General features: G+C 38.6%; 1 pseudogene; it reads left to right on the plus strand.

The window, feature by feature from the left end:
* LOC129530367 (centriole and centriolar satellite protein OFD1-like) overlaps positions 1–23,112 on the plus strand; it is a 47,108-nt pseudogene extending 23,996 nt beyond the window's left edge.
* Positions 23,113–27,407: the final 4,295 nt, after the last annotated feature.

The raw sequence follows: 27,407 nt of genomic DNA on the forward strand, positions 1-27,407 counted from the left end.
GGGAATTCCCTGACCCCTTGCACTTCCCAGGTGAGGTGATGCCACACCCTGCTTTGAGTCATGCTCACTATGCTGCGTCCACTGTCCTGCACCCACTTTCCAACACTCCGCAGTGAGATGAACCCGGTACCTCAGTTGGAAATGCAGAAATCACCTGTCTTCTGCATCGCTCTTGCTGGGAGTTGTAGACTGGAGCTGTTCCTATTTGGCCATCTTGGCTCCACCTAATTTTTATATTTTTAGTAGAGACTGGTTTTCACCGTGTAGGCCAGGATGGTCTCAAGCTCCTGACCAAGTAATCTGCAAGCCTCAGCCTTCTAAAGTGCTAGGATTACAGGCATGATCCACCACACATGGCCAGGTTATTTTTTTTGTACTTGTGATAAGCGAAAAGGAAGGGTAAGAAACATACATATGCTGAGTAGGGCACTCTGGTCACTCAATTTTTTGCTAATGCCTCCTCATCTGGCTCATGCTGATTATATGCACAATTTTTTTCAGAAATGTTTTATTATTATTATTGAAAAAGTAAACTCCTAGGAGTAGCATTCAGAGTCCAACATTATTCTTCCCTAACAACTGTAGTACCCACTTCACAGCATAACATAGTTACAGTGAGTAACTGAGTAAGCAGGTATTAATTGCTGAGAACAATGCCTCATGATGGTGGTGAGGTGGAGTAATCTTTACAAAAAAAAGAGAAAAGAAATTTTTCAGAGCATTTTCTTGAGTAACAGAAGGCTTTTTGCCACCTGATGCTCTTGGGTTTTCCATTATTAGAACTTCATATTCATGAATTTTATTTTTCCAATCTAGTCTTTACCACAGACAGAGTGAACTTCAAGACAAAAGTGAATTTTCAGTTGTCAACAAGCTAAATTTTAAGGACAATGACTAATTTGACTCACCTTTTAAAGGTAAGTTTCAGCATAAGTATCAGTTTTTATAAGTCGAAGATGTAGAAAAATTAGTTTTGGTGAAACATATCTATTGGTATTAAAAAAAGCAGCTACAAATTGGAACATTTTTATTCTGTGATAAAACTACAAGTACAGCTGTATCACCCCATTTTCCTATCATGAAACTTTTTATGGTTGTGTCTGTTTACTTTTAAAAATCTCAGCATGATAAATTTCAGAGTTTGAGCTAAGCTCATAAATACATCATTAACTTATCAGATTTAAAATGAGTGATTTTAGAGAATGTATTTCTTCTGAGGTGGGCAGATCATGAGTCAGGAGATTGAGATTATCCTGGCTAACACAGTGAAACCCCATCTCTACTAAAAATACAAAATATTAGCCGGGCATGGTGGCAGGCAACTGTAGTCCCAGCTACTCTGGAGGCTGAGTCAGGAGAATGGCATGAACCTGTGAGGTGGAGTTTGCAGTGAGCCAGGATCACACCACTGCACTCCAGCCTGGGCTACAGGGTAAGATTCCATCTCAAAAAAAAAAAAAAAAAAAAGGAAATAAAGGGTATTCAATTAGGAAAAGAGGATGTCAAATTGTCCCTGTTTGTAGACGACATGATAGTATATCTAGAAAACCCCATTGTCTCAGCCCAAAATCTCCTTAAGCTGATAAGCAACTTCAGCAAAGTCTCAGGATACAAAATCAATGTACAAAAATCACAAGCATTCTTATACACCAACAACAGACAAACAGAGAGCCAAATCATGAGTGAACTCCTATTCACAATTGCTTCAAAGAGAATAAAATACCTAGGAATCCAACTTACAAGGGATGTGAAGGACCTCTTCAAGGAGAACTACAAAACACTGCTCAATGAAATAAAAGAGGATACAAACAAAAGGAAGAACATTTCATGCTCATGGGTAGGAAGAATCAATATCCTGAAAATGGCCATACTGCCCAAGGTAATTTACAGATTCAATGCCGTCCCCATCAAGCTACCAATGCCTTTCTTCACAGAACTGGAAAAAACTACTTTAAAGTTCATATGGAACCATAAAAGAGCCCGCATCGCCAAGTCAATCCTAAGCCAAAAGAACAAAGCTGGAGGCATCACACTACCTGACTTCAAAGTATACTACAAGGCTACAGTAACCAAAAGAGCATGGTACTGTTACCAAAACAGAGATATAGATCAATGGAACAGAAAACAGCCCTCAGAAGTAACACTGCACATCTACAACTATCTGATCTTTGACAAACCTGAGAAAAACAAGCAATGGGGAAAGGATTCCCTATTTAATCAATGGTGCTGGGAAAACTGGCTAGCCATATGTAGAAAGCTGAAACGGGATCCCTTCCTTACACCTTATACAAAAATCAATTCAAGATGGATTAAAGACTTAAACCTTAGACCTAAAACCATAGAAACCCTAGAAGAAAACCTAGGCATTACCATTCAGGACATAGGCATGGGCAAGGACTTAATGTCTAAAACACCAAAAGCAATGGCAACAAAAGACAAAATTGACAAATGGGATCTAATTAAACTAAAGAGATTCTGCACAGCAAAAGAAACTACCATCAGAGTGAACAGGCAACCTACAAAATGGGAGAAAATGTTCGCAACCTACTCATCTGACAAAGGGCTAATATCCAGAATCTACAATGAACTCAAACAAATTTACAAGAAAAAAACAAACAACCCCATCAAAAAGTGGGCGAAGGACATGAACAGACACTTCTCAAAAGAAGATATTTATGCAGCCAAAAAACACATGAAAAAATGCTCATCATCACTGGCCATCAGAGAAATGCAAATCAAAACCACAATGAGATACCATCTCACACCAGTTAGAATGGAAATCATTAAAAAGTCAGGAAACAACAGATGATGGAGAGGATGTGGAGAAATAGGAACACTTTTACACTGTTGGTGGGACTGTAAACTAGTTCAACCATTGTGGAAGTCAGTGTGGCGATTCCTCAGGGATCTAGAACTAGAAATACCATTTGACCCAGCCATCCCATTACTGGGTATATACCCAAAGGACTATAAATCATGCTGCTATAAAGACACATGCACACGTATGTTTATTGTGGCATTATTCACGATAGCAAAGACTTGGAACCAACCCAAATGTCCAACGATGATAGACTGGATTAAGAAAATGTGGCACATATACACCATGGATTCCTATGCAGCCATAAAAAATGAAGAGTTCATGTCCTTTGTAGGGACATGAATGAAACTGGAAATCATCATTCTCAGTAAACTATCAGAAGAACAAAACACCAAACACCACATATTCTCACTCATAGGTGAGAATTGAACAATGAGATCACATGGAAACAGGAAGGGGAACATCACACTCTGGGGACAGTTGTGGAGTTGGGGGAGGGGGGCGGGATAGCACTGGGAGATATACCTAATGCTAGATGACGAGTTATTGGGTGCAGCGCACCAGCATGGCACATGTATACATATGTAACTAACCTGCACAATGTGCACATGTACCCTAAAACTTAAAGTATAATAATGATAAAAAAGAAGGCACCTCTCAAGTTTTAATATGTACAATAAACTGAAGATCTTGTGCAGAAAAAAAATATATGTATATATATATATATATATATCTTCCTTTATATGGAATACAAGGGTGTTATTTTTCTTTAAATTTACTGATTATGTTGATTTCCTCAGATTTAGAAAACCTCATTTTTTAGTGAAAGAGTGGAGATAAAAGAATATTAAGAGTCCAGAATCTGGTGTCCTGGCTATGGCCCTACCTTAGACTGTCTCTCTTTGTCATCACTTTGTAAGTGTAAAATAAGCATGTAGAGCTGATCATCTCTAAGATTCTTTCCAGCTTGAGAAATCTTTTGAGAAATCTATATTTGTATGTAACCCACTGGTTAGTCTTGCAAAAGTTATCTTCAAATCTGGAAGTATAACATTTGGCAAAGTTAAATGAGCGGGCTTAGTAAATTTTGTGAATGTTTGTTAAAGTCTTTGTTTAAATCACTGTCATTTCAATAGAATTCTAATGATTATCAACAAGCCATTTGAATTCTTCACCATCACTGAGTTGACTTTCCTGTTGGGCAATCCAATTTTGTAAACAAAGTTAATTATTTCAAGTACAAGAACACTCTGACAAGCAAGTACTTTGGCAAGTGGTTATGTGTGGAACTTCACAAAATCCTCTTAGGAAAAGGTGCACCTAACTACTTTGGCTGCAGTTCCCATGCTCCAGCTAGTTGCCCCCACATGTCACTGCTCTCCTTTTTCTTGCTATTATTGTTAAGGAAGGACTTATGGGAGAACCATTTATGCCTCATGTTGATGCAGGAAACATGCCCAGGTGTCTTGAAATGGATGAGTTCTCTTCTGGAGGTATGCCTCATGTGGATGCATATCTGGAGATATGCCTCATGTGGGCACTGCTGCAGCTGCTGTGCCAATCTCATATCTGCACCCAAGTAAGGTCTTTATTTTAACAAAAAAATCAGCAGGGTCAGGACTGTGTACTCTGTGTACTGTGTATTCTGTGAATATTTCGTGTATCCCTGAAGGTCTTTTTGTAGGTGTAAATTAGTCAAAGTATTGACTTGGGTCTTATAGTGTCATTATGTTGTTAATGACATTTCTGAAGTAATTTCTGTGTTAACACGTAAAGACCCTGCTGAAGAAGGGACACATTGCATGAAGGAATTCTCATTTTGGCTTCTGAGGTCAGTTGCCTAAAATTATTTTCATTAACTATTCAGTGTCTAGCATACTAGGTGGACTTTTCCCCATAACTCTTCTGCAAAACTATCCCATGTGGGCCTATGATCTGGAGAAATCATTATGAAACATTGAAATAATAGTTAAGGCCCATTATATAACTTTAGTGTGATGGAAATATTTAAATATTATTTCTTTTTCCATCTATATGCTTCCTTTGTGTCTTAAGAAATCAGGAGAAAAGAGGTTGTGGTTCCAAGATGGCCGAATAGGAACAGGTCCAGTCTACATTTCCCAGCGTGAACAGTGCAGAAGAGGGGTGATTTCTGCATTACCTCCTGAGCAAATGGCACACAAGGAGACTATATCCCATGCCTGGCTCAGAGGGTCCCATGCCAATGGAGCCTCACTCATTGCTAGCACAGTAGTCTGAAATCAAACTGCAACACAGCAGCAAGGCTGGGGGAAGGGCTCCCTCCATTGCTGAGGCTTGAGTGTGTAAACAAAGTGGCCTGGAAGCTGGAACTGGGTGGAGTCCACCACAGCTCAAGGAGGCCTTCCTGCCTCTGTAGACTCCACCTCTGGGGGCAGGACATAACAGAACAAAGGGCAGCAGAAACCACTGCAGAATTAAATATCCTTGTCTCACCGCTTTGAAGACAGTAGTGGTTCTCCCAGCATGGAGTCTGAGATCTGAGAACAGACAGACTTCCTCCTCAAGTGGGTTCCTGAAACCCAAGTAGCCTAACTGGGAGGCACACCCCAGTAGGGGCAGACTGACACCTCACATGGCCGGGTACCCTTCTGTGATGAAACTTCCAGAGGAATGAGCAGGCAGCAACATTTGCTGTTCAGCAATATTCGCTGTTCTGCACCCTCTGCGGTTGATAACCAGGCAAACAGGTCTGGAGTGGTCGTCCAGCAAACTCCAACAGACCAGCAGCTGAGGGTCCCAACTGTTAGAAGGAAAACTAACAAACAGAAAGGGCATCCACACCGAAACCCCATATGTGTGTCACCATCATCAAAGACTAAAAGGTAGATAAAACCACAAAGATGGGGAAAAAACAGAGCAGAAAACCTGAAAATTCTAAAAATCAGAACACCTCTCACCCTCCAGAGGGACAGAGCTCCTCCCCAGCAACAGAACAAAGCTGGATAGAGAATGACTTTGATGAGTTAAGAGAAGAAGGCTTCAGATGATCAAACTTCTCTGAGCTATAGGAGGAAATTTGAACCCATCACAAAGAAGCTAAAAACCTGGAAAAAAGATTAGAGGAATGGGTTACTAGAATAATCAGTGTAGAGAAGTCCTTAAATGACCTGCTGGAGCTGAAAACCATGGGGTGAGAAGTAGGTGATGATTGCACAATCTTCAGTAGTTGATTCCATCAATTGGAAGAAACGGTATAAATGACTGAAGATCAAATGAGTAAAATGAAATGAGAAGAGAACTTTTGGGAAAAAAGAATAGAAAGAAAAGTACAAAGCCTCCAAGAAATATGGGACTATGTGAAAAGACCAAATATACATCTGATTGGTGTACCTGAAAGTGACAGGGAGAATGGAACCAAGTTGGAAAACGCTCTGCAGGATATTATCCAGGAGAACTTCCCCAATCTAGCAAGGCAGGCTAACATTTAAATTCAGGAAATACAGATAATGCAACAAAGATATTCCTCGAGAAGAGCAACTCCAAGACACATAATTGGCAGATTCACCAAAGTTGAAAACAAGGAAAAAATGTTAAGGACAGTCAGAGAGAAAGGTTGGGTTACCCACAAAGGGAAGCCCATCACACTAACAGCTGATCTCTCAGCATAAACTCTACAAGCCAGAAGAGAGTGGGCGCCAATATTCAACATTGTTAAATAAAAGAATTTTCAACCCAGAATTTCATATCCAGCCAAACGAAGCTTCATAAGTGAAGGAGAAATAAAATCCTTTACAGAGAAGCAAATGCTGAGAGATTTTGTTACCACAAGGCCTGCCCTAAAAGAGCTTCTGAAGGAAGCACTAAACATGGAAAAGAACAACTGGTACCAGCAACTGCAAAAACATGCCAAATTTTAAAGACCATCAGGGATAGGAAGAAACTGCATCAACTAACGAGCAAAATAACCAGCTAAAATCATAATGACAGGATCAAATTCACACATAATAATATTAACATTAAACATAAATGGGATAAATACTCCAATTAAAAGACACAGACTGGCAAATTGGATAAAGAATCAAGACCCATCAGTGTGCTGCATTCAGGAAACCCACCTCATATGCAGAGACACACATAGGCTCAAAATAAAGGGATAGAGGAAAATCTGTGAAGCAAATGGAAAACAAAAAAAGGCAAGGGTTGCAATCCTAGTCTCTGATAAAACAATCCTAGTCTCTGATAAAACAGACTTAAGCCAACAAACATCAAAAGAGAAAAAGAAGGCCATTGCATAATAGTAAAGGGATCAACTCAACAAGAAGAACTAACTGTCTTAAATATACATGCACCCAACACAGGAGCACCCAGATTCATAAAGCAATCTTTAGAAACATACAGAGAGACTTAGACTTCCAAAGAATAATAATGGGAGACTTTAACACCCCACTGTCAATACTAGAGAGATCAATGAGACAGAAAGTTAACAATGACATCCAGGATTTGAACTCAGCTCTGCACCAAGCAGATCTAATAGACATCTGCAGAACTCTTCACCCCAAATCAATAGAATATACATTCTTCTCAGCACCACGTAACACTTATTCCAAAATTGACCAGATAGTTGGAAGTAAAGCACTCCTCAGCAAATGTAAAAGAACAGGAATTATAACAAACTGTGTCTCAGACCACAGTGTAATCAAACTAGAACTCAGGATTAAGAAACTCACTCAAAACTTCTCAACTACATGGAAACTGAACAACCTGCTCCTGAATGACTAGTGGGTACATAACGAAATGAAGGTAGAAATAAAGATGTTCTTTGAAACCAATGAGAACAAAGACACAACATACCAGAATCCCTGGGACATATTTAAAGCAATAAGTACAGGGAAATTTATAGCACTAAATGCCCACAAGAGAAAGCAGGAAAGATGTGCAATTGACACCCTAACATAACAATTAAAAGAACTAGAGAAGCAAGATCAAACACATTAAAAAGCTAGCAGAAGGCAAGAAATAACTAAGATCAGAGCAGAACTGAAGGAGATACAGACAAAAACAACAGTTCAAAAAATCAATGAATCCAGGAGCTGGTTTTTGAAAATATCAACAAAATTGATAGATCCCTAGCAAGACTAATAAAGAAGAAAAGAGAGAGGAATCAAATAGACACAATGAAAGATGATAAAGAGGATATCACCACCAATCCCACGGAAATACAAATCTGCAATCAGAGAATACAATAAACTAGAAAAACTAGAAGAAATGGATAAATTCCTGGACACATACACCCTCCCAAGACTAAACAAGGAAGAAGTTGAATCTCTGAATAGACCAATAACAGGCTCTGAAATTGAGGCGCTAATTAATAGCTCATCAACCAAAATAAAAGTCCAGACAAGACGGATTCACAGCCGAACTCTACCAGAGGTACAAAGAGGATTTACTACCATTCCTTTTGAAACTATTTCAATCAATAGAAAAAGAGGGAATCCTCCCTAACTCATTTTATGAGGCCAGCATCATCCTGATACCAAAGCCTGGCAGAGACACAACAAAAAAAGAGAATTTTAGCCATTACCCCTGATGAACATCGATGCAAAAATCCTCAATAAAATACTGGCAAACAGAATCCAACAGCACATCAAAAACTTATCCACCATGATCAAGTCGACTTCATCCCTGGGATGCAAGGCTGGTTCAACATACACAAATCAATAAATGTAATGCATTATATAAACAGAGCCAACGACAAAAACCACATGGTTATCTCAATAGATGCAGAAAAGGCCTTTGACAAAATTCAACAACCCTTCATGATAAAATATCTCAGTAAATTAGATACTCATGGCATGTATCTCAAATAATAAGAGCTATTTATGACAAACCCACTGCCAATATCATACTGAATGGGCAAAATCTGGAAGCATTCCCTTTGAAAACTGGCACAAGACAGGGATGCCCTCTCTCACCACTCCTATTCAACATAGTGTTGGAAGCTCTGGCCAGGACAATCAGTCAGGAGAAAGAAATAAATGGTATTCAATTAGCAAAAAAGGAAGTCAAATTGTCCATGTTTGCAGATGACATGATTGTATATCTAGAAAACCCCATTGTCTCAGCCCAAAATCTCCTTAAGCTGATCATCAAGTTCAGCAAAGTCTCAGGATACAAAATCAATGTGCAAAAATCACAAGCATTCTTATACACCAATAACAAACAGAGAGCCAAATCATGAGTGAACTCCCATTCACAATTGCTTCAAAGAGAAGAAAATACCTGGGAATCCAACTTACGAGGGATGTCAAGGACCTCTTCAAGGAGAACTACAAACCACTGTTCAATGAAATAAAAGAGGATACAAACAAATGGAAGAACATTCCATGCTCATGGGTAGGAAGATTCAATATCGTGAAAATGGCCATACTGTCCAAGGTAATTTATAGATTCAATGCCATCCCCATCAAGCTACCAATGACTTTCTTCACAGAATTGGAAAAAAAATGTTTTAAAGTTCATATGGAACCAAAAAAGAGCTCTCATCGCCAAGTCAATCCTAAGCCAAAAGAACAAAGCTGGAGGCATCACGCTACCTGACTTCAAACTATACTACAAGGCCACAGTAACCAAAACAGCATGGTACTGGTACCAAAACAGAGATATAGATGAATGGAACAGAACAGAGCCCTGAGAAATGATACCACACATCTACAACCATCTGATTTTTTACAAATCTGACAAAAACAAGAAGTGGGGAAAAGATTCCCTATTTTTTAAATGGTGCTGGGAAAACTGGCTAGCCATATGTAGAAAGCTGAAACTGGATCCCTTCCTTACTCGTTATACAAAAATTAATTTAAGATGGATTAAAGACTTAAATGTTAGACCTAAAATTATAAAATCCCTGGAAGAAAACCTAGGCAATACCATTCAATACATAGGCATGAGCAAGGACTTCATGCCTAAAACACCAAAAGCAATGGCAACAAAAGCCAAAATTGACAAATGGTGTCTAATTAAACTAAAGAGCTTTTTCACAGCAAAAGAAACTACCATCAGAGTGAACAGGCAGCCTACAGAATGGGAGAAAATTTTTGAAATCTACTCATCTGACAAAGGGCTAATATCCAGAATCTACAAAGAACCCAAACAAATTTACAAGAAAAAAACAAGCAACCCCATCCAAAAGTGGGTGAAGGATATGAACAGAAACTTCTCAAAAGAAGGCATTTATGCAACAATCAGATATATGAAAAAAATGCTCATCATCACTGGCCATCAGAGAAATGCAAATCAAAACCACTGTTTTGGTGTGAGATACTATCTCACACCAGTTAGAATGGTGATCATGAAAAAGTCAGGAAACAACAGGTGCTGGAGAGGATGTGGAGAAATAGGAACACTCTTACACTGTGGTGGGACAGTAAACTAGTTCAACCATTGTGGAAGACCGTGTGGCAATTCCTCAAGGATCTAGAACTAGAAATATCATTTGACCCAGCCATCCCTATTACTGGGTATATATGCAAAGGATTATAAATCATGCTGCTATAAAGACATATGCACACGTATGTTTATTGCGGCACTATTCACAATAGCAAAGACTCAGAACCAACCCAGGTGTCCATCAATGATAGACTGGATTAAGAAAATTTGGCATATATACACCACGGATACTATGCAGCCATAGAAAAAGATGAGTTCATGTCTTTGTGGGGATATGGATGAAACTGGAAACCATCATTCTCAGTAAACTATCACAAGGACAAAAAACCAAAGACCACATGTTCTCACTCATAGGTGTGACTTGAACAATGAGAACAGTTTGACACAGGAAGGGGACTATCACACAGCAGGTCCTGTCTTGGGGTGTGGGGAGCGGGGAGGGATAGCATTAGGAGACATACCTAATGTAAATGATGAGTTAATGGGTGCAACATACCAACATGGCACATGTATACATATGTAACAAACCTGCACGTTATGCACATGTACTGTAGAACTTAAAGTATAATATTTTTAAAAAGTAAAAAAAAAATAAGGAATTGGGGAAATAGATTTCGTATTTCAATTTTTGGAAAGGCTGTAACACTGGTTTAACTTAGCACTATACAAAAACTGGCCATCAGACTTCTCTTGTCTGTCCCACTTTCTTATTCCAGCCTTCTTTAATATTACCAACCTTCCTTGCTGGAGGTGGAGGGAGATGGGAAGAGAGATGTTGGAGCTTTGCACTTTGTTCCAGGGCTGAGCAAACATCCAGGATCCTTTCTTTTGGGATCAAAATGTTTAATCCTCAAATACGAAAGATAATTTCTCAAGTTAAGCCACCTCTTAGTTCCCCACAAATATTGAAAACACATCATCTTCAAAACATTATCAAAATGTCTGGTTAGCAGTTTTTTGGGTGTAGTCATGGCACTCAGGAACATATAGGATTACTTAAAGAGGCAAGGGATTTTGAGAAATTGTGTTTTGCTGATTCCAGGGTTTATCTGCTTTGGAAAGCACTCAGTGAGACTTGATCTAGAGCCTCTGTCTGCTGGGCACTTTCCTTGGGGCTGAACATACAACAGTGAACCAAACCAAGCCCTTGTCTTCCTGATTTCTAGACATTGAGGCAGATGGTCAGCAAGCCATTACCCAGGACTGCAGAAGAAACGGGCTGCAGCTGATGCATAAGGGACATGGCCACAAGAGGGAGTTTCTGACAGGCAGCCATTTTTCACAGGCCTGAGCAAGGGAATAAAAATAACATGATAGAATAAACGAAATCAACTGAGTAACAAGGTGTTCTACCTCTCAGAGAGAATGTACATTATAATATTTGCCTTAAAATTTTTAAGCAGCATAGCAAGTAACATAGTTGTTATTGAGAAATTTTTATATTCATCATTTCACCTCTGCATCTGGGCACAGATGATATGGAAAAGGCTGAAATTTGTTGTCTCTGATATGAGGTACCCAATAAACATACTTTGTTTCTTTGCCTTTGTGTCCAAAGACATTTCTGTATTCCACCATACAGGTGCAAAATACACACCAGAGTAGAAAAGTAGTTTGTTCTTCCTATTTATTTCTCAATATAAATGTGCTTAAACAATATTGCTATTTTGAGAATACTATTCCACGTAAGAAAGCAATCTCATTTTAGAGTAACTTTTGTTTCTTCTTTAAACAAGGATGAAGTTGCATTTCTGTCGGCAGAAATGATCAAGTGTCCCTTTTGGTATTTTAATTTCATCAGAAGTATTGAGAAGAGATGGGTGGTGATGAGAGAAAAAACTGTGTTGCTTCTCTCTTATTCGTGAAACTAACTAACTCCCTGCTGATGACTTTAAAATAAGGAAGAGCAAAAGGGTGCAGAATCCTCCAGTAAGCCTATGAATTTTTCTTGTTATTAGCATTGCTAGCTTTATAAAAAAATAAGTTATGTGTCAGAACTTGAAGAGAAAGATCAGTAAAATTGTTTCTGAGCATGAGATATAATTAAACATGTGAGATGCAGAGATCTGTGCCAAGATGCAAAGGGAAGAGACAATTTATTAAAACATGGGCATTCCCTGGATAAAATAGAAGTGGATGAAACAAGTATCTGTAGGTTTTCAAGAAGCAGGTGCAAGATATCGTGCAAGTAAGGTGCTGGACTGGTTTGGTTACTTGTCCCTTCAGAAATAAGGAGGAGATGACATTTCAGTTGGGTCTTGAATAGCATATCAGGCTTTATGACAGCATGCGATTAATACAGGCTGAGGATACAGTAAAGGCAAATGCCAAGCAAGGAAGACACAGCCATGGCCAGGTCCCAGTGAGTGGGTTGAGAGAGATGAAATATTTCTAGAACAAAGCTGGTGGTGTTACAAGAAATTGATATGGAAAGATAAAGGCAGATTATTGGAGCCCATACTACCATGGTGTTGAATTCTACCAGAGCAGAGACACTGCAGCAGATACACACCTTCCCCTCAGGAAATGCCTGGTGCAAATGACCACAAGTTACTAGAAGGTACAGACTGACTTCAAGGAGAGTCCTGACTGGGCTGTTTAAGTATTTCAGGGAGATGGTGTGGAAGACCCCTGTTGCAGCTGAAATACAGGGAATATGAATGTGCCAGTGCTGGTTGCTGGGCAGATGGAGGATGGAAAAAGCATGACAAAAAAAAAAAAAAACAAAAAACTAGAATGATCACGCCCATGATGAAGCTGGTATTGTGGGGATTTCACATGTGTATAGTAGAAAACTATCAGAACTGTGAATGTGAGGGTAGGTGAACAGAGCAGGAATAGAGGAAAAGATATGGAAAGGATCACATCTGAAGAATAGTGAAAACCCCAGGAAGGGCTGCTGTCCATTTGGAGGAAGTGGGAAATGAAGAGTGAGATGGCTAGAATGGCTGGGGGAGTGCAGGGGTTTGATGTCTGTTCTGTTTTTCAGAGTAGAACAGACTTGAGCATCTTTATGGGAGTAAGAATTATAAAACTGCTTTGTATAGAAATAGGGATCAGTGTCTCAGTCAGGGTCATACAGATAGTAGAGGTATTATAATGAAAGGCAGAGGTAGAAATGTAGGCTTTGCTTTCAAGAAGAGAAAGGAGATCTGTGTAAAGGACAAGAACCTGTGACATGGAGGGAGGATATGTCAGTTGGAGTCGGCCATGATGAGGGTGACTTGTATTCATCTCAGCCAAGTGAAGTGGAATGCAGTGGCAAGGAGTGGGATTGGGGGCCTGAAGTCAATGAACATGGAAGAGCAACTTGAAACAGGTCACATGTCAACCAAAAGCCCAGCAGAGTCTCTCTGGATCTTGGCAAGGACTCCTGCAAATGGTCCTGCATTCATTTGAACAATGTGATACGGGCAGCAATTCTTTATTTTCTGTTCTATTAGATCTAGATCAGAAAGAAATTGAAGAACAAAAGGAAGAAGAAAAAAATGTGGAAACAGCAAGTGAAAGAATGAAGGCAGAGAGAAGAAAAGAAGGCAGAGTAACCTACATTTTAGAAAGGGAACAGAGGGAACTAGAAAAACTGGATCAAGAAAGGGTAATAATTATGACTTAATTCTCTGTACAAGTTGCTTCATTGTTCACCTTTAGTAACTACATTGAGGTGAGTGAAGAGTCAATTAGTGTCCAAATTCAGAGGAGTGGCAGGTGCCCGAAAAGGAATCCCTGTCCTCTTCTTGTCTTACAGGCAGTGAGAAATGCTGTGTAGAATATGCAGCTTAGGAGTTTGGTAGTAAATGGTTGTTTTTGAAGGTAATTTTTGTGCATTCTTATCTGATCCTTAAATAAGGCTGTAAAAAAGGTAGACTGTGCTTTGCTTCAGAATATTGCTTTGAAATCAGAGTTTAAGGAAGAGGCTGTCAGTGTCAGCTAGCTGGTACTGGAAGAACCCAAAGGTGGAGATGGCTGCCAGTCCAAGTTTGTTTCCAGGGGCATATGCTGCACCCCTTTTTCCTCAGGTTCTCTTCTTCCCATCTGTATTCTGATTCTTGTCCTATCAGATGGATTGCTCTGTCCACTTAACACCCTTGCTAAGTCTTGCTTGAATTACTGTAACATAAGAATGTTCCCTGGATTCCCGGTTAATTCAACTCTAAAGCGCAGGACACTTGAGGGAAATTAATGGCTTCCTTCATTGAGATGATCTATTTGTTTTCCATTGATGATAGGAATGACTTCCATTATGAAAAATTAGTTCACTGGCACACACACTGTGGGCGGGGACACACAGGGCTTCTGTGGTTTATTTTTACTTCTTGAAACAAGAATGCACATCCAAGTAATCTTTCTTCTCCGTTGAAGACAAAAAGGTGAAAAGCATAAAAAATCGAAAGTTCAGATGGAACCTTGAGTCTTTTAAAGGTATTACTCCTTCGATAAACAGTTAAGATAAAATATTTCATTCTTAAGATAAAATATTTAAGAGATTTTAGTTTGTCAAAGTTTGTAAGGTAGGGTGGTTCACTGTTTTAGGACCAAGAGAAAAAAAACTATTATCATATAAGAAGGACATTAGTACTGACATTAATATTTTATATGTCAGAAGCATCATGGTGTTAAATGCATACCTTATGGTTTATTTTGATGTGCTTGCTAAATTTTGTGTTTATAAATCACTGCTTTTTTAGGCTTCAAATTACATATATGTTTCAAAAATGGTTCTTAGCCAAGTATTTCATAAAATTAATGCATAACTAATTTCAAAATTCTTCCCTTTCCCCCAGGTAATCAGAGCTCAAGAAACATGGTTCAGGAAGGCTCCCGATAGACATGCTTCAATCTAGTGACAAAGTTGAAATGGACTTGGTTTCCCCACACTGTGTTTTATATGTGAACGGTTAATTGCTTTTTTTTTCAGCCAAAATAAATGGTTAGAAATTTGAGGTTGCCCATAGGAAGTTATTGAATCAGTCAGAATTACTGACTATAAAAAGAAAGGATTGGATTTTCTAACTTGTGAAATTGATCCTAATATAATTGATAAGCAAGACCAGAAACTCCCCAGAAAATAAATTGAGAACATTACAAAGATACCAAATAAATCTGACACAAATTTTCAAAATTTTTACATTTTAATTTTTGTCTCCCCTTTGGTAATTGAACAGGATTTTCTCATGAAAGGACCAGACGACTCTTGAAAACCAGGTTTGCTCTCCAGCTTCTAATGCAAATATAATGAGAAGATACATAACATTTACCCCTTTGTAAATGTTTCTCTGTCATCAGACAAAACTCTCAATAAAAATCACTGTGTAATCCAGTGTATTTGTTTTTTCCTAATTGTATTTGATACTATAGTGTATGAACCAAGAATAATCGAGTCAAGTGAAACCCCTTTTCCAGTCATAAAATGTCTCATTCATTACACTAAAAGGAGCTGTTCTTTTTAAAAAACATTCTTATTTTGGTCTCAAATTTTTAAATGTGTTTAACCTATCTTCTTTGTCAAATCTAGGCCTATATTTGGGAAGGGTAGGCTGTGTTCTTTCCTCTGAAGAGTTGGGCTGCCATCTGTAAAACAAGAGGCCATTTTTCCCAGCACATTTCTGTTTTCTACCTGAACATTAAAATACAGATTTTTCTAGGCATTAGAAATAGTACAATATTGCCTCTGGTCTTTGCATTTGATGCCTGTGGCTTTAGTATTTGTGTCCCTCCAGAATTTATATGTTGGAATTTAAATACCCCAGAATGGTAGAAGTACAAATTCAAGATTTTGGGAGGCAATTAAGAGAGCAATTAGCGACCTTATAAAATAACTCGATGGAACTAACAAAGCTTTTTAGCCCTTCCACCATTAGAGGACACTGTATTTGTCCTCTCTAGAGAACACAGCAACAAGGTGCCATCTTGGAAGCAGAGACCAGGCCTTCACCAGACATGGAGACCATCAATGCCTTGATCTTGGACTTCTCAGTCTCTAAAACTGTAAGAAATTTATTTCTGGTTTTATAAGTTACCCAGTCCAATGTATTGTGTTATAGCAGCAGGAATGTACTGAGATAACATATTTATTGTGGAACCATTGGTCCTCATACTTCATGAATGGGCTTCAAGTGTTTCCATTAACTTTAAAACACACGGCTCCTTCTTTACAATTGATTTCATTTTTATTTTCTAAAAGTCAACGTTTACAATGCAGAACTGGAAAAAAAATCTCTACTGAAACCTGTAGATTGTCCTACGTTTTTTGGCAGAATCACTGTGGATAATTTAGAGGCTGCCTGTGATCACATCTATGTATTATTTAGTTTCCTGTCTATTCATGTGACTTAAATAATTGCACAAAATGCTACTTAAAAGTAGGCAGAAAGGAAGGTGACAAATAGCACACTAATTGAACTGTTGACTGTTTTTCTGTCATGTATGAATAAAGGATGATGATCCAGAGTCAGCACCTCAATTAGGAGTGGGCATGTGTCAATAGTGACAAAGGCTAGGCCTCACTAAAAAAGGTCAGATGCAGACAATCCAAATTCAGAATTACACTGACAAATAAGGAGTTGAAAAAGATTATATAATAAAACTCTGAGTAACATATTTAGCTCTGCAACTCTAGAGAGTAATTGTTAGAACTGGTTGCTCTATATTTCTGAGTAAATCTTTCAATTTTTATACCATCTATTTGAAAAATAAACAACTACACATGGGCACTGATTGCTTGTAATTTGCACAAGTTTAAGCCTTGTTAATCTCATAGGTAGGTGGCTTTTATTTGTTTCAAAACTAGTCAGGAAAGTACTTACTATATACAGAAAACTACAGAAGTGCTCTTGGCACTTTTATACCCAATACAGCCCGGTAGATTATAATATTTTCTTAAATGGCTGAAGAAAATTTTCCAGAAATAAACCAAGTAGCACTCACAGACTTGATTACCACACCAATGTGAAATCTTTACTATGCACATTATTCAAAAGTCACAGCATACTGGGGAAAAAGAAAGATAAGATTTGTATAAAGTAAAAAGGCAAGTGAATGAAGCTATACTTTTATTTCATTTCTCTTAATATATCCACAACTATTTTTACCAATATAGATCTTTAAAATAAGCATAGACAAGTATTAACTATTACCTACAAATACTTATTGTAACACTTGAGTAGAACAATAGGAAGCCCTTGACACTGATTGACAATGTGGATTAACTGTTAGATTACAAAAAATTATACAAAGCAAAATTTAATTCTCTTTACATAAAAAAAGGGCTACATAAACAAAGCTTTCAAAAGTTTCTGACAATAGCTACCAGAATTAGAAAGTTAAAATTAGGCTTGAGGCACTACATCTTCTTCAATACTGGACTCTGAAGGCACCACCATTGCTGGAAATAATAGTTAATTTTGTCACGCAACAGGAAAACAAAACACGTAATTATTTTGGAATATTTGTTCTATACAGAAGAGAGCTTCTCTCAGTTAAAATGAAAAATCCCAAACAGGCATTTTTATAGAGTAACCAAAAAAAAAAGAAAAAAAAAAAAAGAAAAGTCCACTGATACATGTGATACTTGATGTTCAAATTTAATAGCGTCCATATAAAATTATACTTCCTTTCTTAATTTTGAGTACGTTTCTGCACATGTGGTGCTCTCAAATCCAGGAAACAGCCAAATCACAAGTTAAATTTTAAGGTGAATATACACAATGGATCCTGTATTAAGCAGCCCATTTGAAAAACACTGATGTACCTAACAGTTATATAGAGTATTTCATAAAGAACTGCACAGAGTTTGCCATCACTAACACCCAGTAACTATGGTCACTGACTATCTGGAATACAATAAGGCAGAAGGCAAATTTCTTTTGAAAATGTCTTAAACTCAGGCAGTTTTCTTATGCAACACCAAACTTTGTTATTCCAAGGAATTAAGATTTAGATAAGAAGAAAATGAAATACCAACCCTAATTTAAATTACTTACATCTTCAAGTCTATAGAAGTCAAAGGTTACAGGTCTTTGGCCAATTTGAAATTAGGTTTTAGATAGTGGATGTGAAACTGTTTACCCAGACCACTAAAAAATAGTTTAAACTGGTGGTTGTTTTGGTGAGGTAAAAATTCTTAATTTAAAAAAATACATAGAACGAAATTCTGTGAAAGATAACTTAGGTCATTGATTTTGATATAAATTCTGAAAAATGTATAACAAATACTCTTTAAGGCAGAGATGACATTTATTTCTCAAGGATAATAAAAACTAGATCAGTATTTTGTTGAAATAAAACCTATTATAAAAGTGCTTCTGGAATTCTTGTCAATCAGTCTGAATCTAGATTTTTTAGAGTATCTAGTAGAGTCAGCAGAATTGTACCTACTTTTAGGATTATTGAAAAATATTTTCTTCTTGGCTCAGGAAATTAATGGGACACGGACTTGGGAGAGAAAGCTAATTTAAAAAGTCATGAGATGAATCACGTTACCTATGAGCCAAAGTTTAATAAGTGCCAGCTGTCAGAATTGAAACTTCACACCAATTTCACTTTATTTCCTATGTAGGTAACACTTATTTGAGAATAGATAGCATATATATGAATTTATCATCTCATCTTTTGATGCTGACATGTCACAGGTCCTTATCAAAGAGTATCACATATTCCATTGAGTGTCTTGAGAGAAATGTTCTCTCAAGCAGATTCAAATTTGCTAATGTGAATGTGCCACAAATTTCGAGAGTGAAAGGTCATTTTGTCAAAGTGTTACCTTTTAAAATTGCTAACATATAACCTGCAATATTTGCTCTAAAGAAAAAGATGTACTCACTGGAAGGTATTCCAGGAGCTACATCTCAGCAGCTTGAGACAGAAAGGTGTTTGAACGTCTACTTTAGTTTGGTGGGATATACATCTGTAATGCAGAGCAGTTGTCTGATAATTTGTCAGAGCTGTCAATGCTGAAACACTCTGGCAAACATTTATGTGTAAGAAGTAAGTTACTCCTTTTACAGAAACTGGATATCTTGCATTTCGTGTTCTTTCTTTGCTTTGATATCCTGGTAAGCCTGTATTTTGCTGGCATCCAAGTAAGCCAGTTAGAAGTCAGTATCATGAGAAAGTGGATCTGGAAAAGAAGGTTGAGCATGATGACTAGTGAGCATGTCAGAAGGTAAAGCAACGTGCTACTTAGATTAGATAGACTTGATGTTAAAGGGGCTGAGGGTTATTCTGTATTAATTCTTTCTCTACTAGCAGAGCTGTCAAATCCTGAAAATGTGCTCTACTACTAGGCTTCACTTTAAAAAACTGAAGAAAAGTAAGTACATAAACATTGCAAAGTATATCTATTAACTATTAAATTTCTGTATACTCATCTGTCTAAGTGAGTAATATATTAAACACCTCTCACTACAATTGGGATTTGTCTACATAAATAGATATTCATAAAATTTGCCTCAGGTGTAGGTTGAGACAGTGCTGCTGAGACATTTAAATTTGTGACTGTTATATTATCTTTAAAAGATATTTTCATATTTTGGTATTTCTTATTTTGTCTGTTACCTTATAAATTATATTTTATTATCCGTCTTTATTGTTTGTATTTTCCTTAAAACTCTCCTTTGCCTTGTATAATATCAGTGACCTTACTTTTTTGATAAATACCTGTTGATTTTCTCTAAACCTTTATTTTCAATATTTCAGGGTGATTATTTCTAGGTAAAAGCAATTTTTTCTCAATCTAATATTAGAGTACTTTATATTTTAACACAGAAATATAAACCGTTTACATCTAATATGGTTACTCTCATATCTCTCTAACTAATATCTGATCAGAGAGTTGTTCTACCCTGGATTTTCTTTGTCTCTGCTTTGGCATATCTGCCTTAGTTCTTCTGTCCCCTTCCCCACCTGCCGCCTGTTTTCCTAATTGTGTTGATTTAATTTTCTTACTCATATTTATTTCTTTTCCTGCTTTTGACATTTGTCACGATATTTCTCAACTTTCTTAGCTAATCAGTAGAACCCAGTTAGTTAACTTTTTTCTAACAAAGTAAAACATTTATTAGCCTCATAAAAAAATTCTTGTAATACCTCTTTCATTTGGATATTTATTCTTCTTGCTAAAAAAAGGAAACAAGGAAACTTTTATTCTTCTTCTCCTTGGTGTTTTGATAGGTCTTTGATATTTGCATAGTCTTCATAAGTTGAAAAATGTATCTCTAACTAACAAAAACATATGTGGAATAATATTCTGTGGAGAGATTATTTTTGTATTCTGCCTGTTGCCCTTTCTAAACATTTTTGTCTCATGGTGTTTTTTTTTTAAATGTAGATGAAAGTTTCCTAATCTGAGCTCAACTTTCATAACTTCCCTTTCATATATGGTCACTAGATAAAATGAAGGATTCCCAGTTACATTTTCATTTTAAATAAACAACAAACAGCATTTTAGTATAATTCTCAATAGCTTTGTAATTTAGTAATATTCTCAATATTGCATGGACAGACTTATACTGAAATATAATTCTTTGTTGTTTGTCAATACATTGCCAAATTTCAAATTAAAATGTGATATTTAAATTCCTGTATCTTCCACCTACATCTGGCAACCTTACTTTCATATCTACTTAGGAAATTACTTATTCTTGCTATATTTATGCTGAATCTTCTGTATAAAAAACAAACAGGCCAGGCGCCGTGGCTCACACCTGTAATCCCAGCACTTTGGGAGGCCAAGGCGGGTGGATCACAAGATCAGGAGATCAAGACCATCCTGGCTAACACGGTGAAACCCCGTCTCTACTAAAAATACAAAAAACATTAGCCAGGCATTGTGGCGGGCACCTGTAGTCCCAGCTACTTGGGAGACTGAGGCAGGAGAATGGCATGGACCCGGGAGGCGGAGCTTGCAGTGAGCCGAGATTGTGCCACTGTACTCCAGCCTGGGTGACTGAACGAGACTGCATGTCAAAAAAAAAAAAAAAAATTATTTGATTTCCCTTAATGTATGCTTCATTTAGACAGTGATGAATAATTGTCTATTTAAAAAATTTGTATCCTGTTACCCACTTGTTTTTCCCTTAGATTCCATTTCTTCAGCCTCAAAAACACCTAACCCTAGTTATTATGAAGACTCTTTTGATTTAACTTTTCATTTTTGAGGGTGACCCCTAAGCATCTTGACTATCTCTTAGGTCATGGAACTTCCAACATTGATTCTGCAATGTTGTCTTTGAAGTGGTAAATAAAAGATAACCTTTTAAACGTAAAGTTATTATTGGTGGGTGGGCAGTTTTATGTTAATCTTTTCAGGTTTTTAAGAACTTAATTGTTCAATCTAGTATTTTATTCCAGTTTCTTATTTTAAGGTAGTTGTATCTTTCAGGTAATATGAAAATCATCTCTTCAGTCTAGAATATCACACTGGATAGAGGTTGAGATATGAAATTTTATGTCATGGCTTTGAGTAAAAACCTCATTCTGTGTTAGATCCCAGTATCTGTGGACATGGCTTTCGGTATTGATTCAAATGTTCCCACTAAATGTCTGAGCAATACGAACTTTCACCAATGATTTAGGCAGGGGGTCCAGCCCTCTTGAACAAAGAAATGGTTTCTTTCCTGGGAGTATATCCGACTTTACTCCTCAATTGACTACTTCAACAAACTACTAAGATTAATCTCAACCAATATTATTGGAGTCCAAACCTCAGAAATGATGTTTTTCTTGATAGTGAGTTTGAATTTTTAAAAAATAATTTTGTCTTACACTTATAGTCTCTGGCTGTCATGAGAGTTGCTTTTGCAAATTTTCACTTTGCTCCAGAGAGCTAGAAATAAGTGCTTGATTTCTATCAAATCACTTGTTACTTAACAAAGAAAACCTCTGAGAAAGGTGTTATTACTATATCCCTTCTGCAGTTGAGGCAAGACATATTTTTGCTTACATTTTCTGAAAGCATTGCCAATGATATTATTTTTCCAAGTGTATGGAAGCTATTCTATCTTTTCTTCACTGTCCTATATTATTTATATGCTATAAATCACTGGCTATTTCACATATATTTCACATATATTATAAAGACTTCTTTGAGATTATTTAGTTTTGGTGAAAACTTTATTTTATACAATCAGTTCATTGTAGGTAAATCTAATCATGCCATTCTCTGTAATATTATCTTCCTATGATTTCTTTGCATGATACTTTAAAAGGCTTTCTATAACTTTCACTTTTTAGAATTCCCAGTTACACTGCAACACACCAATGTTTCTGACATAATGTCAGAAGGGGAGCACAGACTCTGAAAAGTAGAAAGAGGAAGACATTTTCTCTAGGGACTTCACAACTTGAAGAGTGACAGTATGTAAATTTACTGGGATTTTTAGGTCTTTCATCTATCCCAGATGATGGACTGTAGAAGCTTCTAACTGACAAAGTCCAGTAGGCACAGATAAAAAGGGCTTCAAGGAAATACTGTTTTCTCTCACTCAATGAACCAGAAGAGGATGACCTACCAACACACAAATCCAAAGAACACTTCTAGAGAGAATATCCAAGCTACTCAAAAGTCAAGCCCTGTCTTTATTTGGGGCTCAGTGTTTAAATGTTAATCTGCTAAATCAGGGTGCACACAATACAATTCTTCTTTTCCACTCACTGGTCTCTACTATTCCTTAATTCCTGCAACATTTTCTGGCAGCTCATCCAGGATTGGAGACAACAGGTATGCTGTTTCTTTTGCCTGTCAGACTGGAGCCCCAGGCCAGGAAAGACCTGTGACCCCAGGTGCACCATCAGAAGAACTTCAACCTGAAAGAGAGGCCAGATGTCCTGTAACCCTGTGCACCCCCCGAAAGCACAATGGAACTTAAAGGGCTACAGGACAATTCCAGGGACAGCATGCTGCTGAACCATGGGAAGGTTTGGGGCCCAAGGAAGGACCCATACCATAAAGATGGAATGGGAGTCTGATCACCTCCCAGTGTGTATCTAGTTATCCAAACTAGGACACAAGATTTGCTCTCTAATTCAGATGAAACCTACACCACAACCTCTGAAGAGGAACTGAGAGTGGAAACTGTGTGAATGCATGTGCAAGAGTAGGGTGATGTATGTGGGGCTGCAAGTCTCTTAGCATAGACCATATGTCCCAAGTGAAGTGTGGGACCAACCAGGACTACTGGCAAACGTCCTCCAGAACTACCACATATGGCTTAGTCAGGCACCACACAATTTAGTGATTGTGGTGGTCTGGGTTCAGGGGTTATACAAACCATCCATTAAAGCTAAGCATCATCTGAAATACTCCCACAAGAGAGGTGGTCTAATCATTCTGAAGCAAAAGTAAAAGAGTAAGTGTATGACACTATAACTGGGAGGAAATGTGAGGGAAGTTGTCAAAACCCACTATATTAGAATACACATTAAAAAGTTTAAGAAATGTTACACTGGGAATTGCAGTATCAAGTCGACTCCCTAGAGGTAAAAGAGTCTTTGTAAAATAGAGTAGCCCTATTTTAGTGTTGGGTGGCCAGCTGAAGGAACAATAGATGGGGAATAATTGGCCATGCACATCAAGTGGTGACTGGGGTCAGAGAATAGCCAGGGTATGCAGACCAGTTTTTTTATATTGACTTATGGCTAAATATCATCCCAACCAGCATGGCTACAGTCCTTCCTGATGGCTTACTGCAAAACGCTTGTTGCTCAAGCTGAGCCTAAAGTGAAAGAGGAATCAGCTTCACCAGCAGCAATGGAGAAAAAGGGAAAGCCATAAGAAGGGCAAGAAAAACTGGCTTTGCAGAAACCACCAGAGGAGACAGAAATCCCTCCTCCCTATACCCCAGTTAGCCCCCCTTTACCAAGGCCAATGGCCCATGAGGAGTCAAACTCAGATGGTGACACACCCCGGGTTTCACCCCAAAGGGAGAAATCAGAGCCCCTGCCCCAGGAGGTCAAGGAGGAGTGTAAGAATAATCAAGTGAGCTGCCTCTGCTATGGCCATGCCCTGGTTCTGCAGATGCCTTTCAAGGAGACTTGGGGAGGCCTCTACTTTGATGAATATGGCCATACTTAAGGAGGGAAATGGACCCTTATCTACCAGCCTGTTTCAATCACTGATCCCCTAACTGGAAACACCATATTCTCTCCTACATGGAGAAGCCTCTGGCCCTCATAGATCTGATACAGTCCATTTTCCAGACACATAATTCAATTTGTCCAGATAGTAAACATCTTCTCCTGATGCTGTTTAACACCAAACAGCATGGAAGGATGGCTCATTCAGCCCTCAACTGGCCAGAAGCCCATGTGCCAGAAGGCACATTTAATTTCCGGGCATACTCTCAGGTCCAGTTCCCAGAAGTGCACTCCCACTGGGACCCAAATGATTTGACCAGTTTCAGCATCTGCAGGCATACTGAAAACCACTCTTGCAAAGGCTAAAGGAAGGCAGAAGACAGGTAATCAATATAGAAAAAATCTCAGAAGTGCTTCAAGAAACTGATGAGAGCCCTAGCAAGTTTTATTGGAAACTGTTTGAGGCATTCTGGCTTTACACTCCATTTGACCCCAAGGATAAGAACCAGCAGATAGTAAATGCAGCATTTGTAGGACAAGCCCAGGGGCACATAAGATGAAAACTGCAAAAGCTAGATGGTTTTGCAGGCATGAATGCCATCCAGCTTTCAGAATTGGCCACCAAGGTGTACGTTAACTGTGACCAGAAAGCACAAAGTGAGGCTGATTGGAGACTCAGGAAGAAGGCCGATCTGCTAGTGGCAGCCCTCATGGAAAGGGAAGCTATCATCACAAGCAGATGCAGATGCAGACTCAGATGTGGAAGGGGCCAAGCAGGGCAGAGACCCAAAAGTCAGCTGAGACTAGATACGGATCAATATTTGCACTGCAAAAAAAGGGGTCCCTGGAAAAATAAGTGCTTAGAGGGTAGTAAAAGAAATAACAGAGGACACAAAACTATCAAACAGCCAGCCAAGGACCACCACACCATGAGGGAGCCAGGCATCAACTTAACTGGGCTGGCAGAGACCGAAAAATAGGAAGACTATGCGAGACCGGGCTCCATCTCCCAAGTCCCCAGGAGCCCAGGATCACAGTAGAAGTAGGGGAGCAACAGATGGACTTTATGGTTAGCACCAGCTCTAAACACTCAGTAGTGACATAGTCCATAGGGCCACTATCTAAACATGATACAACTATTATTGGGGCTACAAGGGATCCAGAAAGGAGGCCATCTTGCTGGCCTAGAAGGTATGTCATACAGGGACAAGAAGTCCAACATGAATTCCTATACCTCCCAAGTTGCTCAGATCCCCTACATGGAAGGGATCTGCTCCAGAAACTGACAGCACAGATTTCTTTTGGGCCACACGAGGATATAACTTTAAGCCTAACTCACGCAAAGGTCATGGTGTTAACCCTCATTATTCTGCAGGCTGAGGAATGAAGAATATAGACAAAACAGTCACCAGACTGTCTCATAAGCCAGGGCTGGAGAAAGTGTTACACTACTGAGTAAAATTTTTGGAGTAAGGGCTAACAATAACCCACTGAGCCTGGCTGTAAAGGCTGTAAATCAGGCACTGATAATAGTAAAGCTAAAACCAGGAGCAACTCCAGTTCAGGTTCACCAATACCTATTTCTCTGAGAAGACACGTGGGGTATTCACAAACATTTAAAGTGACCCTTCAAACACAGAATCTTAGTCTGGTGTGAGTCACCCTGGAACACTCCACTGCTACCAAAACAAAATACAGAGTCTGGTAACATGAAATGAACCAGGCTACTGTAACCATCCACCTGGTGATACCAAATCTGTACATGCTTATAAGATTCATTCTGGCAAGTGCTGCCTAATTTACTTGACTAGACTTAAAGAATATTTTCTTCTGTCTTTGCCTGGCACCAATTAGCCCATCTTTGCATTTCAATGGGACAATTGAGTCACAGGCACAGGGGAGCAGCTCACATGGACTAGACTCCCACAAAGATTCAAAAACACTCCTACAATCTTTGGAGACACACTGGCCTCAGACATCAAGGCCTTCACCACACCAAATGACAACTACACCTTGCTACAATACATAAACGACCTTCTCCTAGCAGCCCCAACCCCAGGGGGCAGCTACCAAGGAATCCAAGACTTCCTCCATCTCCTTTATGGAAAACTGGTTATAAGGTATTCAGAAAGAAGGCCAAATTTGCCAAGGAAGTGTCAAATATCTGGACTTCATAGTAAGCCAGTGGGAACACCAGCTCAGCAGTGAGCAAAAGCCGTGTCTTTATGCACTCTCAACTCAAACCACCCAGTGCCAAATGAGAAAATTCTTGGGGAATGCAGGGTTCTGCTGTATCTGGATCCCAAATTTCTCACTAATTGCCAAGCCCTTATATAAAGGCACAAAGAGAGGGGAAAGGAGACCCCTCCTTTGAGAGGCTGTCCAGGAAAAGAAGGTGTTTAAACAAGCCAAAGAAGCCTTAACACAGGCCCAAGCCATAGGACTGCCAAATATAAGTAAGCCTTTCTTTCCACATGTCCATGAATAAAAGGGATTGGCTATAGGTGTCCTGACCCAAGTTGTGAAGTCATGAATTTGCCCGGTGATGTACTTATCCACACAAATTGAACTCCTTGGCCCTAGCATAGCCTCCTTGCCTTAGGGCACTAGCTGCCACCACCCTATTGGAACAACAAGATAGAAAACTAGCTCTAGGACAACAACTGACCATCTGGGTATACCACAGTCAGTTCTAACTTTACTGGATTAGACAGCACACTATCAGTTATCAAATCCAAGAATGACTCAGTACCAGGGGCTCATATGCAAAAATCCCGACATAACTTTGGAAATAATAAATACCCTTAACCTGGCTACCTTAGTCCCAATGAAACCGGGGGTCCTCCTTCATGACTCTGTGGAAACAGTAGATGCTGTATTCTCAAGCCAGAAAGACCTTATAGAGCAACCCCTCTGGGACCCAGATATTAAACACTACATACTGAAAGGGGTCCGTGAAACTGGGTATGCAGTGATAACATTAGATTCAGTGGTAGAAGCTCAGCCCACCAGAACATCAGCCCAAAAGGCAGAGCTAATAGCCCTAATGAGAGCGTTCTGCTGACAAAAGGTAAAATGGCCAATTTTT

Source organism: Gorilla gorilla, chromosome Y, assembly GCF_029281585.2.
Source record: "Gorilla gorilla gorilla isolate KB3781 chromosome Y, NHGRI_mGorGor1-v2.1_pri, whole genome shotgun sequence".
In the NCBI taxonomy this organism is placed as follows: Eukaryota; Metazoa; Chordata; class Mammalia; order Primates; family Hominidae; genus Gorilla; species Gorilla gorilla.